General features: G+C 48.3%; 1 protein-coding gene and 1 long non-coding RNA gene across 2 annotated transcripts in view; one reads left to right on the top strand and one right to left on the bottom strand.

Moving 5' to 3' along the window:
- The window catches only part of LOC135889397 (zinc finger protein 208-like), a 685,678-nt gene that overhangs the window by 412,247 nt on the left and 257,665 nt on the right, over nt 1–15,766 (bottom strand).
- LOC135889405 (uncharacterized) lies at nt 18–15,186 on the top strand. Its single transcript, XR_010561929.1, has 3 exons — nt 18–94; nt 14,663–14,776; nt 15,112–15,186. It is a non-coding gene; the product is annotated as an uncharacterized LOC135889405 (long non-coding RNA).

Below are 15,766 nucleotides of genomic sequence, written 5' to 3' on the forward strand. Positions count from 1 at the left end.
CCCAGGCTGCAGAATGGCATCCATGTTTCGCTCCAGCTCATCCCATCCTCCCATGGGACAGGGAAGAGAAATGGCTGCAGTGGAGATGGCTCAGGTAGGGATTATTGGGAAATTTTTGGTGGGTTCCTGCTGGAGGAGAGGGACAGCAAATACACAGGAGATGGGAAGGTTTGCACAGTCTGGTTTGGAGGTTGGAGCAGGGCACAAAATGCACAGGGTGGAGAAAGGGAGGACAGGCTGTGGCAAGCCTGCTGGGATTTGTTTAATAAGTGGACTAAATTCTAGGAACAGACCCATGAGGTTTGGATGTGGAAATGCCTTAATTTCTGAAACAGAAAATAATCTGCCTACATGGGGCTAGGAAAACTGAGCAGACTCCTAGTGCTGGAGCCTAATCTGACTAACCAGCGGCTGCTGTGAGATATGAAAGGGGCATCCACCAGTGAGATTTAGGGGTGTTTCCCCTCCCTTCATATCCAGCTCCTCACAATGAGGAGGGTGTTTGGCTTCCTACCAGGGAGTACTCCCTGGACCCTGCTAGGGGCTCCATCTCCTGTATCAGTCGGTGGCTAGTAGGTGTGTGATGGATCTGCTGGGAGAGACAAGGGGCTCTCTCTTTGAGATAAAGTTAGAGATAATGAAGAGATAAAGTTCATGCTAGCCCCATAATGCAACCTCTACTCTGTCCTATTTCTGCATGACCCCAACATGTCACTGACACAGTACCACTCTACCCTCCCCTGCTTCAGAACACTTTGGGAACAGAGCTCAGGAGCTGTATCTCACAGTGTCAAATATCTCCTGTTTGCACAAGTAAAAGTGGGGGTTAGGTCTAGCATAACCAAGAGAAGGTTCCTACTCCTGGCCTTCTCTGAAACACTGTGGCCTGGTCTACACTACGAGTTTAGGTCGACTTTAGCTGCGTTAAATCGACTTAAGCCTGGACACGTTTACACGACGAAGCCCTTTCTTTCGACTTAAAGGGCCCTTTAAACCGGTTTCTTTACACCACCTCGACGAGGGGATTAGCGATAAAATCGGCCTTAAGGGGGTCGGAATTGGGTTAGTGTGGACGGAATTCGACATTATTGGCCTCCGGGAGCTATCCCACAGTGCTTCATTGGTTTCAGAGTAGCAGCCGTGTTAGTCTGTATCCGCAAAAATAACAGGAGTACTTGTGGCACCTTAGAGACTAACAAATTCATTGTGACCGCTCTGGACAGCACTCTCATCTCAGATCACTGGCCAGGTAGACAGGAAAAGCCCCGCGAATGTTTGAATTTCATTTCCTGTTTGCTCAGCGTGGAGAGCACAGGTGACCATGCAGAGCTCATCAGCACAGGTAACCGTGATGGAGTCCCAGTCCCAGGATCGCAAAAGAGCTCCAGCCTGGACTGAACGGGAGGTACGGGATCTGCTCGCCATCTGGGGAGATGAATCAGTGCTGTCCGAACTCCGAAACAGTAAAAGAAATGGCAAAACATTAGAAAAGATCTCCAAGGCCATGAAGGACAGAGGCCATAACAGGGACGCACAGCAGTGCCGCGTGAAAATTAAGGAGCTAAGGCAAGCCTACCACAAAGCCAGAGACGCAAACGGAAGGTCTGGGGCTGAGCCGCAAACATGCCGCTACTACGCGGAGCTGCATGCCATTCTAGGGGGTGCAGCCACCACTAGCCCAAGCGTGTGCTATCAGTCCCTCGCTGGAAACAGGGAAGCGGGTTCGGCGGACGAGGAAGATGAGGATGGAGAGAACATCATAGATAGCTCACAGCAGCAAGGAAGCGGAGAAACCAGTTTCCCCAACAGCCAGGATATGTTTGTCACCCTGGACCTGGAACCAGTAACCCCCGAACTCACCCAAGACCCTGTGGGCACACAGGGGACCTCTGGTGAGTGTACCTTTGTAAATATTACACATGGTTTAAAAACAAGCGTGTTTAATGATTAATGATTAATTTGCCCTGGCAATCGCGGCCAGTACAGCTACTGGAAAAGTCTGTTAACGTGTATGGGGATGGAGCGGAAATCCTCCAGGGACATCTCCAGAAAGCTGTCCTTCATGTACTCCCAAAGCCTTTGCAAAAGGTTTCTGGGGAGGGCTGCCTTATCCCGTCCGCCATGGTAGGACACTTTGCCAGGCCAGGCCAGTAGCACGTAGTCTGGAATCATTGCATAACAAAGCATGGCAGCGTATGGTCCCGGTGTTTGCTGGCATGCAGACAACATCCATTCCTTATCGCTCTTTGTTATCCTCAGGAGAGTGATATCATTCACGGTCACCTGGTTGAAATGGGGCGATTTTATTAAGGGGACATTCAGAGGTGCCCCTTCCTGCTCTGCTGAACAGAAATATTCCCCGCTGTTAGCCACGCGGTGGGTGGGAGGGGTGAAGTGATCATCCCAGAGAATTGGGTGTGTGGGGGAGGGGAATTAGTTGGGTTTGTGGTGCACGTTAACCCTGAAACCGCAGCCCCTCCTTTTACATTGCAAACCCATTTTAAATGGCCAACCCAACGGGTGCTTGGTATGGTTAATGAGAGCAGTACTGTTTTAAACCATCCCCACTTGTTAACAAGGTTAAAAAAGCCAAAAGACTGTGTCTTACCATGGGTGCCTGCAAGCTGAAATCTGTGGCCTGGCACTGCGTGAGTGATCTCTCACACCAAACCGGCAGGCCCTCAATATAAGAGGAAAAATGCGACCTTGTAACGAAAGCACATGTGCTGTGTGATGTGAACAGCAAAATCTAACGTGAAAGAGTGTACCCATTGTTCTCTAAAATGTATCTTTTTTTAAACAACTCTCCCTTCTCCTCCACCAGCTGCAAATGTTTCACCTTCACAGAGGCTAGTGAATATTCGAAGAAGGAAGCGAAGGACGCGTGACGAAATGTTCACTGAACTGCAGACTGCCTCCCATGCTGACAGAGCACAGCAGAATGCGTGGAGGCAGTCAATGACTGATTTTAAAAAAGCCCAATATGAGCGAGAGGAGAGGTGGCGGGCTGAAGAGGAGAAGTTGCGTGCTCAAGAGGAGAAGTTGCGTGCTGAAACGCGGGCTGAAGAGGAGAAGTGGCGTCAAGTTGTACTCATAAAGCAAGAGTCGATGCTCCGGCTGCTGGAGCATCAAAGTGATATGCTCCTGCGTATGGTTGAGCTGCAGGAAAGGCAGCAGGAGCATAGACCGCCGCTACGGCCCCTCTGTAACCAACAGCCCTCCTCCCCAAGTCCCATTGCCTCCTCACCCAGACGCCCAAGAACACGGTGGGGGGGCCTCCGGCCACCCAATCACTCCAGCCTAGATGATTTCCAGTGCAATAAGTTTTAAAGTGCAGTGTGTCCTTTTCCTTCCCTCCTCCCCCACCCATCCCGGGCTACCTTTGCAATTATCCCCCTAGTTGTGTGCTGCTTCCCTCCTCCCCCACCCATCCCGGGCTACCTTTGCAATTATCCCCCTAGTTGTGTGCTGAATTAATAAAGAATGCATTAATGTGAAGTAACAATGACTTTATTGCCTCTGCAAGTGGTGCTTGAAGAGGGGAGGGTAGGGGAGGGTGGGGTGCTTGGTTTACAGGGTAGTAGAGTTAACCGGGTGGGTGGGGGGGCTGCGATTTCATCAAGGAGAAACAAACAGAAGTTTCACACCGTAGCCTGGCCAGTCACAAAACTAGTTTTCAAAGCCTCTCTGATGCGCACCGCGCCCTGCTGTGCTGCTCTAACCGCCCTGGTGTCTGGCTGCGCGTGATCAGCGGCCACACGATTTGCCTCTACCTCCCACCCCGCCATAAATGTCTCCCCCTTACTCTCACAGATATTGTGGAGCGCACAGCAAGCAGCAATAACAATGGGGATATTCTTTTCGCTGAGGTCACAGCGAGTCAGTAAGCTGCGCCAGCGCGCTTTTAAACGCCCAAATGCACATTCCACCACCATTCGGCACTTGCTCAGCCTGTAGTTGAACAGGTCCTGACTCCTGTCCAGGCTGCCTGTGTATGGCTTCATGAGCCATGGCATTAAGGGGTAGGCTGGGTCCCCAAGGATCACGATAGGCATTTCAACATCCCCAATGGTTATTTTCTGGTCCGGGAAGAAAGTCCCTTCCTCCAGCTTTCGAAACAGAAGAGAGTGCCTGAAGACGCGAGCATCATGTACCCTTCCCGGCCAGCCCACGTTGATGTCGGTGAAACGTCCCTTGTGATCCAGCAGGGCTTGCAGCAGCATTGAAAAGTACCCCTTGCGGTTTATGTACTCGGTGGCTTGGTGCGCCGGTGCCAAGATAGGGATATGGGTTCCGTCTATCGCCCCACCAGAGTTTGGGAATCCCATTGCAGCAAAGCCACCCACTATGTCCTGCACGTTTCCCAGAGTCACTACCCTTGATATCACCAGGTCTCTCATTGCCCTGGCAACTTGGATCACAGCAGCCCCCACAGTAGATTTGCCCACTCCAAATTGATTCCCGACTGACCGGTAGCTGTCTGGCGTTGCAAGCTTCCACAGGGCTATCGCCACTCGCTTCTCAACTGTGAGGGCTGCTCTCATCCTGGTATTCTGGCGCTTCAGGGCAGGGGAAAGCAAGTCACAAAGTTCCATGAAAGTGCCCTTACGCATGCGAAAGTTTCGCAGCCACTGGGCATCGTCCCAGACCTGCAACACGATGCGGTCCTACCAGTCTGTGCTTGTTTCCCGGGCCCAGAATCGGCGTTCCATGGCATGAACCTGCCCCAGTAACACCATGATTTCCACATTGCTGGGGCCTGTGCCTTGTGAGAGGTCTAGGTCCATGTCAATTTCCTCATCGCTATCGTCGCCGCGCTGCAATCGCCTCCTCCTCCTCCTCAGCTGGTCCTGGTTTTGCTTTGGCATGTCCAGGCTCTGCATATACTCCAGGACAATGCGCGTGGTGTTCATAGTGCTCATAATTGCCGTGGTGATCTGAGCGGGATCCATGATCCCAGTGATAGCTATGGCGTCTGGTCTGAAAAAAGGCGCGAAACTAGTATCTAAAGACCAGGGGAAGAAGGGAGGGAGGGGCGAGTGACGACATGGCGTACAGGTACAGGGAATTAAAATCAAGAAAGGTGGCTGTGCATCAGGGAGAAATACAAACAACTGTCACACAGAATGCCCCCCCCAGAGATTGAACTCCTAAGCCTGGGTTTAGCAGGCCGTTGATTTGACGGAGGGAGGGGGGAAGGAAATGAATACAGAACAAATCTATTTTTTACATCTTAAGACGACAGTGCAGCATGACTGATAGCCCTCGGCATTTTCTGGGTGCTTGGTAGCAATGTAACCCTACGTGTGCCAGCCACATCTCTGCCAGCACCCAGATCGCCCTCGGCCTTTTCTGGGTGCTTAGCAGACAGTACTTGGCAGAAAATAGTATACTACGACTGGTAGCCATCATCGTCCAACGATGGACGGTAGCCAGAAGGATCGGTAAAGGCGCTCAGGCTATAATAATCTATGAGCATTTCAGGCAACCTGTAAATTTGTCCGACGAGGACGGTTACCAGTCGTAATAAACCATCTACTGCCAAAAGGCAAGGGGCTGGTGCAATGCAACCCTACGGCTGCCAGCCCCACAGCTACCAGCATCCCGATCGCTGATGAAGGCTACCACTCATGCTGCACCGTCTACCGCCAAAAGGCAGTAAGCTGCTGCTGCTGTTTAGCAATGCAGTCCCACGTTTGCCGGCACCCGGAAGACATATGGTGACGGTGAGCTGAGCTGAGCGGGCTCCATGCTTGGCGTGGTATGTTGTCTGCACAGGTAACCCAGGTAAAAAGGCGCGAATCTATTGTCTGCCGTTGCTGTGACGGCGGGGGAGGGGCCTGACGCAATGTACCCAGAACCCCCCGCGGCACTGCTTTGCATCATTCGGGCATTGCGATCTCAACCCATAATTCCAATGGGCGCCGGAGACTCCGGGAACTGTGGAATAGGTACCCATAGTGCAATGCGCCGGAAGTCGACGCTAGCCTCGGTACTGTGGACGCGGTCCGCCGACTTCATGCACTTAGAGCATTTTATGTGGGGACACACACAATCGGCTGCATAAAACCGGTTTCTATAAAACCGGCTTCTATAAATCCGACCTAATTTTGTAGTGTAGACAAGCCCTGAGTGTACTCCACCCAACCAGAATGTGATTGAGGTGTAACAAGCAGGCTTCTGGTCCAGGGTTACTTATCACACAGACACTCCATGAGTCCTTGAATGCTGGCTTGGAGTATCCAGACAGGGGAGCTCCAGCAGGAGAACATTAAATCTCACCCAGGATTACAGATGGCACAACTCCTCACTGATCTGGATTGCACCCCAGCATGTGAAAATGGTTTAGGTTGGTAGTGAAACTTAGAATCATAGAATATCAGGGTTGGAAGGGACCTCAGGAGGTCATCTAGTCCAACCCCCTGCTCAAAGCAGGACCAATTCCCAACTAAATCATCCCAGCCAGGGCTTTGTCAAGCTGGGCCTTAAAAACCTCCAAAGAAGGAGATTCCACCACCTCCCTAGGTAACCCATTCCAGTGCTTCACCACCCTCCTAGTGAAATAGTGTTTCCTAATATCCAACCTAGACCTCCCCCACTGCAACTTGAGACCATTGCTCCTTGTTCTGTCATCTGCCACCACTGAGAACAGCTGAGCTCCATCCTCTTTGGAACCCCCCCTCAGGTAGTTGAAAGCAGCTATCAAATCCCCCCTCATTCTTCTCTTCTGGAGACTAAACAATCCCAGTTCCCTCAGCCTCTCCTCATCAGTCATGTGCTCCAGACCCCTAATCATTTTTGTTGCCCTCCGCTGGACTCTTTCCAATATTTCCACATCCTTCTTGTAGTGTGGGGCCCAAAACTGGACACAGTACTCCAGATGAGGCCTCACCAATGTCGCATAAAGGGGAACGATCACATCCCTCGATCTGCTGGCAATGCCCCTACTTATACAGCCCAAAATGCCATTAGCCTTCTTGGCAACAAGAGCACACTGTTGACTCATATCCAGCTTCTCATCCACTGTGACCCCTAGGTCCTTTTCTGCAGAACTGCTACCTAGCCATTCGCTCCCTAGTCTGTAGCAGTGCATAGGATTCTTCCGTCCTAAGTGCAGGTCCTTGTTGAACCTCATCAGGTTTCTTTTGGCCCAATCCTCTAATTTGTCTAGGTCCCTCTGTATCTGATCCCTACCCTCCAGCATATCTACCACGCCTCCCAGTTTAGTGTCATCTGCAAACTTGCTGAGAGTGCAGTCCACACCATCCTCCAGATCATTAATAAAGATATTAAACAAAACCGGCCCCAGGACCGACCCTTGGGGCACTCCGCTTGAAACCGGCTGCCAACTAGACATGGAGCCATTGATCACTACCCGTTGAGCCCGACGATCTAGCCAGCTTTCTATCCACCTTACAGTCCATTCATCCAGCCCATACTTCTTTAACTTGCCGGCAAGAATACTGTGGGAGACCGTATCAAAAGCTTTGCTAAAATCAAGGAATAACACATCCACTGCTTTCCCCTCATCCACAGAGCCAGTTATCTCCTCATAGAAGGCAATTAGGTTAGTCAGGCACGACTTCCCCTTGGTGAATCCATGCTGACTGTTCCTGATCACTTTCCTCTCCTCTAAGTGTTTCATAATTGATTCCTTGAGGACCTGCTCCATGATTTTTCCAGGGACTGAGGTGAAGTTGACTGGCCTATAGTTCCCCGGATCCTCCTTCTTCCCTTTTTTAAAGATGGGCACTACATTAGCCTTTTTCCAGTCATCCGGGACCTCCCCCGATCGCCATGAGTTTTCAAAGATGATGGCCAATGGCTCCGCAATCACATCCGCCAACTCCTTTAGCACCCTTGGATGCAGCGCATCTGGCCCCGTGGATTTGTGCTCATCCATTTTTTCTAAATAGTCCCGAACCACTTCTTTCTCCATGGAGGGCTGATCACCTCCTTCCCATACTGTGCTGCCCAGTCCAGCAGTCTGGGAGCTGACCTTGTTTGTGAAGACAGAGGCAAAAAAAGCATTGAGTACATTAGCTTTTTCCACATCCTCTATCACTAGGTTGCCTCCCTCATTCAGTAAGGGGCCCACACTTTCCTTGACTTTCTTCTTGTTGCTAACATACCTGAAGAAACCCTTCTTGTTACTCTTAACATCTCTTGCTAGCTGCAACTCCAAGTGCGATTTGGCCTTCCTGATTTCACTCTTCCATGCCTGAGCGATATTTTTATACTCCTCCCTGGTCATTTGTCCAATCTTCCACTTCTTGTAAGCTTTTTTTTTGCGTTTAAGGTCAGCAAGGATTTCACTGTTAAGCCAAGCTGGTCGCCTGCCATATTTACTATTCTTTCTACACATCGGGATGGTTTGTTCCTGCAACCACAATAAAGATTCTTTAAAATACAGCCAGCTCTCCTGGACCCCTTTGCCCTTCATGTTATTCTCCCAGGGGATCTTGTCCATCTGTTCCCTGAGGGAGTCAGTCTGCTTTTCTGAAGTCCAGGGTCCGTATTCTGCTGCTCTCCTTTCTTCCTTGTGTCAGGATCCTGAACTCGACCATCTCATGATCACTGCCTCCCAGGTTCCCATCCACTTTTGCTTCCCCTACTAATTCTTCCCTGTTTGTGAGCAGCAGGTCAAGAAAAGCTCTGCCCCTAGTTGGTTCCTCCAGCACTTGCACTAGGAAATTGTCCCCTACACTTTCCAAAAACTTCCTGGATTGTCTGTGCACCGCTGTATTGCTCTCCCAGCAGATATCAGGGTGATTAAACTCTCCCATGAGAACCAGGGCCTGCGATCTAGCAACTTCTGCTAGTTGCCAGAAGAAAGCCTCGTCCACCTCATCCCCCTGGTCTGGTGATCTATAGCAGACTCCGACCACGACATCACCCTTGTTGCTCACACTTCTCAACTTTATCCAGAGACTCTCAGGTTTTTCTGCAGTTTCATACCAGAGCTCTGAGCAGTCATACTCCTCTCTTACATACAATGCAACTCCCCCACCTTTTCTGCCCTGCCTGTCCTTCCTGAACAGTTTATATCCATCCATGACAGTACTCCAGTCATGTGAGTTATCCCACCAAGTCTCTGTTATTCCAATTGCATCATAGTTCCCTGACTGTGCCAGGACTTCCAGTTCTCCCTGCTTGTTTCCCAGGCTTCTTGCATTTGTGTATAGGCACTTAAGATAACTCATCGATCGTCCCTCTTTCTCAGTATGAGACAGGAGTCCTCCCCTCTTGCGCTCTCCTGCTCTTGCTTCCTCCCAGGATCCCATTTCCCCACTTACCTCAGGGCTTTGGTCTCCTTCCCCCGTTGAACCTAGTTTAAAGCCCTCCTCACTAGGTTAGCCAGCCTGCTGGCGAAGATGCTCTTCCCTCTCTTCGTTAGGTGGAGCCCGTCTCTGCCTAGCACTCCTCCTCCTTGGAACACCATCCCATGGTCGAAGAATCCAAAGCCTTCTCTCCGACACCACCTGCGTAGCCATTCGTTGACTTCCACGATTCAACGGTCTCTACCCAGGCCTTTTCCTTGCACAGGGAGGATGGACGAGAACACCACTTGCGCCTCAAACTCCTTTATCCTTCTTCCCAGAGCCACGTAGTCTGCAGTGATCCGCTCAAGGTCATTCTTGGCAGTATCATTGGTGCCCACGTGGAGAAGCAGGAAGGGGTAGCGATCTGAGGGCTTGATGAGTCTCGGCAGTCTCTCCGTCACATCGTGTATCCTAGCTCCTGGCAAGCAGCAGACCTCTCAGTTTTCCCGGTCGGGGCGGCAGATGGATGACTCAGTCCCCCTGAGGAGGGAGTCCCCGACCACCACCACCCTCCTCCTCCTCTTGGGAATGGTGGTCGTGGAACCCCCATCCCTAGGACAGTGCATCTTTTGCCTTCCAGTCGGTGGAGTCTCCTTCTGCTCCCTTCCTTCAGATGTGTCATCTAGTCCACTCTCCGCATTAGTACCTGTAGAGAGAACATGGAAACGATTGCTCACCTGAATCTCCATTGCTGGTACATGGACGCTCCTCTTTCTCCTTCTGGAGGTCACATGCTGCCAAACTTCTTCACCATCCTTCTGTCCCTGCTGCGGCTGCTCTGAATCTTCAGAACATTGTGGCCGTAGAAGCATCTCCTGATGTCTGTCCAGGAAATCTTCATTTTCCCTTATGCAACGCAGAGTCGATACTCGTTTCTCCAGACCTCGAACCTTCTCTTCCAATATGGAGACCAGCTTGTACTTTGTACAGACAAAGTCGCTTCTGTCTTGTGGAAGAAAGACAAACATGGCACAACCTGTGCAGGTTACAACAGTTGATCGCTCACCTTCCATATCACCTTCCTCTTTAGAGCTTCCTCAGCTGTTGCAAGAATTACTCAGAGAAACCTGCAGATGAAAGCCTCAGTGAGCTTTCCCCAGGCAAACTCCCTCTGTTAGCCTCTGCTGTTCGCCGCTCAGCTGGTTCGCTGCTGACTGCCCTTATATACCAGTCAGGCCCACTCAAGGCCCACCTGGAACAAAGCACTCCCAATTCACACTTTTCAAACAAACAAGCAAGCAATCAAGCACACGGTCAAACTGACAAACTGTCCCAGCAACAGACACTCAGATACTCACCAACACAGCCCCCCTAATGCAGCACTTAGCGTACCTCCTCTCGGACAGCTCCCAGGCAAACTCCCTCTGTTAGCCTCTGCTGTTCTTGAGACATGGAGAGTCTTGCTCCCCCATCGCCATGTGCAATAGCCACAATCCCTCTTCTCTGCTTCTTGGAGCTTGGAGTGCATCATTCCTTTACTCACATGACCTGATTCTTCTTTTCCCATTCTGCTTTTCCAGACTAAGTAGTCTGTTGCTCCTGAATTATAGCTTCTAATTTCCCTGTGTTCTCCACACCCAGGGATTTTCCTACTCCCTCCCATTACACTGGACTCACTAGATTCCCTAGTACATAAAACCAGACATACTCGGTCAGATCAAAGGTCCATCTAGCCCAGTATCATGTCTTCTGACAGTGGCCAATGCCAGGTGCCCCAGAGGGAATGAACAGAACAGGCAGTCAACAAGTGATCCATCACCTGTCGTCCATTCCCAGGTTCTGGCAATCAGTGGCTAGGGACATCATTCCTGCCCATCCTGGCTAATGGCCATTGAGGGACCTATCCTCCATGAATTTATCTTGTTCTTTTTTTGAACCCTCTTCTAGTCTTGGCCTTCACAACATCCTCTGGCAAAGAGTTCAACAGGTTGAGTGTGCGTTGCGTGAAGAAATACTTCTTTGGTTTGTTTTAAATCTGCTGCCTATTACTTTCATTGGGTGACTGCTAGTTTTTGTATTATGAGGAGGAGTAAATAACACTTCCTTATTTACTTTCTCTACATCAGGCTTGATTTTATAGACTTCTATCATATCTCCTCTTCGTTGTCTTTTTTCCAAGCTGAAAAGTCCCTGTCTTTTTAATCTCTTCACATAAGGAATCTGTTCCATACCTCTAATCATTTTTGTTGCCCTTTTCTGAACCTTTTCCAATTCCAATATCTGTTTGTTTGTTTTTTGAGATGGGGTGACAACATATGCATGCAATATTCCAGATGTGGGTGTATCATGGATTTATAAAGCGGCAATATGGTATTTTGTGTCTTATTATCTGTCCCTTAATGTTTCCCAACATTCTGTTTGCTTTTTTTGACTGCTGCTGCACATTGGGTGCATGTTTTCAGAGAAATATTCATAATGACTCCAAGATCTCTCTCTTGAATGGAAACAGCTAATTTAGACCCCATCATTTTATATGTATAGTTGGGATTGTTTTCCAATGGGCTTCAATATGTGCTATCCTGACATCTAGCACTGCTGAGATCCTGTATTAAGTGATATCCCTGCTCTTCCTGTTCCCTTTCTCCACTGAACCCCCACCAGCCCATGCTTACTGTTCCCAGCTTCCCCAGGACTCTCTCTATGTCTCTGGACCTCTCTGTCAGCAAGAAGCAGTGCCAGGGAGACTTGCCCTCTGTCTGGAGTCTTCAATTTCTGGGACATGGATTTACCTTCTCTGTGTTGTAAGAGGCTCTGTCATAATGAGTGTCTGTGACATTACCCAGAGTACAATCTGGACTGTTGAACAGCTGTGTCCCCTCAGTTCTCTAAGATGGGGTGCCTTTTACACTGCTTTACTGTGAGAACCGCCCCTCGTGGCCAGTTAACACACAGGCTCCAGCATGTAACTCGCTCCCAGCTACACAGTATTGAGTGCTGCTAGTCAGCCAATCATGAATTACACCTCAGGAGAACACCAGCAAATTCTCAAGTGCCAGACTTTGCCCCAGAAATGTGCATCTTGCACTGTCCAGCACGCTACTGAAAAACACAAGCTCATATCAAATCTTTCATTTCATCAGTGGAAAGTGACATGCACCAGCCTTGTTATCCCAAATGGAATTTCCCACACACTTTCATCCAAACACACTGGTTAGATAAAACAATAAAACAAGATTAACTACCAAAAAAAAAAAAAAAAAAGATTTTAAGTGACTACAAGTAATGAGGCATAAAAGTCAGAATAGTCTTTGATTTCTGGGACATGGATTTACTTTCTCTGTGTTTTAGCAGCCACTTTGAATTTGAGTGTCGGTGACATTAACCACAGTACAATCTGGACTGTTGAACAGCTGTGTCCCCTCAGTTCCCCAAGCTGGGGTGCCTTTTACACTGCTCTACTGTGAGAACAGTCACTCCTGGGCAGGTAACACACAGTCTCCAGCATGTAACTCGTTCCCAGCTACACAGTATTGAGTGCTGCTAGTCAGTGACTCATGAATTACAGTACACCACCAGAGAAACCCAGAAAATTCTCTGGTCCTAGACTTCCTCCCCTCTCCCCCCCGAAATGTGCATCTTGCACTGTCCAGCACACTACTGAACAACGCAAGCTCATATGAAGTCTGTCATTTTATCAGTGGAAAATGACATGCACCAGTCTTGTTATCCTAAATGCAGTTTCCAACACACTTTAATCCAAATACACTGGTTAGATGAAACACTTAAACAAGATTGTTAAAAAAAAAAAAATTTTCCGTAGTTAAGTGACTACGGATAATGAGGCATAAAAGTCAGAATTGTTTACAAAAGAAATGGAAGATAAAACACAAACTAACGTCTAAGTCAATAAGCTAAAACAGATTCAAAGCAAATGTTTCTCTCTCCATATGCTGAAACAAGCTGGCTTTCCTTTCAGCCGGGACTCTCCCTAACCCGCACTCCTGCCCAAGTTCAGTTATTCAGGAGCTGTTGTCATGAGGAGAGGGGAAAGGTGGGGAGAGAGTCTCAAGCATTTTCCTCACCTCTTTTATAATTCAGTCCTTTGTACTAGAAATGTCTTCAATTTTCACCTGAGTCATGGTGACAGGCAGTCTGTTGTAGATATGAGCTTCAAGTGGTCCCTGTGATGGAATGTAAATGTCTTCTTCACATTTTCTCCCTCACGGAGAATGGCTGTTTGACCAGCTGTTTGCCTTGCTGTCTCTGAGGAACTGGTCTGTGGGTGTTCCCCAGAGTTGTAAAATTTTCAGTAATACTATACAGTAAAATCCATCAGTTTACATATAGTGTTGCTATACATATTTTAACAGGAGGATAATATTCAGTAGATTATGAGTTTTCAAACGATATCTCACAAGCCATACTTGTTCACTGGTTTACTGAGTGTCACACTGTATGGAATTGTGAGACACTTTATATTATTATTTATTATTAATACCAATACTAAAAAATTGCTATGAATTGTGCTAGCTGTGCTGTGTAAGGTGAAACTTATGATTTTCCAAGTATAAGAATCTTGTTTCTATGTTTGTATCACTTTTGTATTGAGTTATAGATATGTAGGGTATATCTGTATTTCCAGACTTGTGCAGTGTTTCTGGGTGACACCCCCAGACATATTGGTATCAACGCTGCCTAGTCTGTTTGATGGCCCATGAAGGGTCATCAGCTGTAGAATGAACCCATGGAAAGGATGAAGGGGATACATCTATTGAGTCAGCAAGACATGCACAGGTATGTCTGTGTACTGAGAACTCCAAGGCTTTTCCATGCCATGTGCTATGAAGCTTGTGTTTGGGACACAGGAAGTACAATCCACATGGCAAAAGGAATATAAAGAGCAGCTGCATCATCTCCATTTTATCTTCAATCCCTCTTCTTACGTCTTGAGCAACTTCTCTACAAACTGAAGCCTTGAACAAAGGACTGAATGATCCATCCAAACTGTGGATGCGTTCCAGATGGACTTTCAAGTCTATGTGCGCAGAGTTTTTAAATAACCTCTCACTGTACTGGACCTAGGTGCTGATTGGGAGTCAGAGAACTGGAATGCAATAAAGGGGGCTGTGTGGTTTCTTTTTTCAGCTTCTCGATCACCAGTGTGGGTGATCAGAAGCCCAGTTTGTGACTGGTCAGTGAGTTTAACTTCAGTGTTAACCACTAGTTTGGGGAGCGTCTGCTCTCCCTTTTTCAGCCTGCCCTGACCTTGGCATTTTCAGTGAGGACTGCCCCAGGCATGCTAAGTCACACTAAGTACTGAAATTAAAATAATACAATGTTTTTTATGACCAAGTCTAATGAAATCACCTGAAATCCTTTGTTTTCTTTCATATGAGCAGGGTTTCCAGTTTCCAAACTGGATATAATCTCCCAACTGGAACAAGCGGAAGAACCATGGGTCCCAGACTTCCAGGGTTCAGAGGAAAGACAGATGCTGAGAGCTCCCTGCACAGGTGAGGAAACATTAAACCAACTCAGAATCTGTAAGTGCCTGAAGGAAACATCTGGGATACCCTACAAAGCCCTTGAGAGGTCTCTCAGTTCATTATTGTCCCTAGCAGAGGTCATAGCTCATGGGTTCCCACTGATTCTATTGAACACCAGGCAGTAGCTTCCTCCCTTCCCTCTGCAAATTTGGATGGGATGTGAAGGCCGAATTTATCACCTCCTCTCTTGTATTTGGGGGAGTTCAGTTCCTGAATTTTATTTGACATCTCTACAGCACTTTGTTTGGTTTTGTCTTCCACTTTCCATCCTTGTTTGATGTTTCTCTCTCTCTCTATCACAGCAGGTGATGCAATGGTATGTGAGAATGAGGAGCAGAATTCTCATCCGGAAAACGTTGAGCAAGTGGATAAACACAGAGCACTATCACCAAGATCAAAAAGGAATGTGTCCAGGAGTCTTGATCAGGGAAAATCTTGTGAAATTCAGCACAGACCAGAGAGAAAGCAGGGAAACCAGCCAGGGGAGAAAGAGGGTAAATATATTTACTGTCAGGTAATTCAGAAGAACCTCAAGGAAACCAAAATCCACCAGGAAATCCTCATGGGAAAGAGAAAAAATACATGCACTGAGTGTGGGGAAAAACTTAAGTGACTACTCAGCCCTTATTAAACACCAGAGAATCCACACAGGTGAGAAACCCTATGAATGCAGTGAGTGTGGGAAAAGCTTCACTAACAGCTCAGCCCTTTCTGAACATCAGAGAATACACACGGGGGAGAGGCCCTATGAATGCAGTGAGTGTGGGAAAAACTTCGCTCAGAGATCAGGCCTTTTTCAACATCAGAGAATCCACACAGGGGAGAGGCCCTATAAATGCAGTGAGTGTGGGAAAAGCTTCATTTGCAGCTCAGCCCTTACTGAACATCAAAGAATCCACACAAGGGAGAGGCCCTATGAATGCAGTGAGTGTGGGAAAAACTTCACTCAGAGATCAG

Source organism: Emys orbicularis, chromosome 15, assembly GCF_028017835.1.
Source record: "Emys orbicularis isolate rEmyOrb1 chromosome 15, rEmyOrb1.hap1, whole genome shotgun sequence".
Taxonomy (NCBI): domain Eukaryota; kingdom Metazoa; phylum Chordata; order Testudines; family Emydidae; genus Emys; species Emys orbicularis.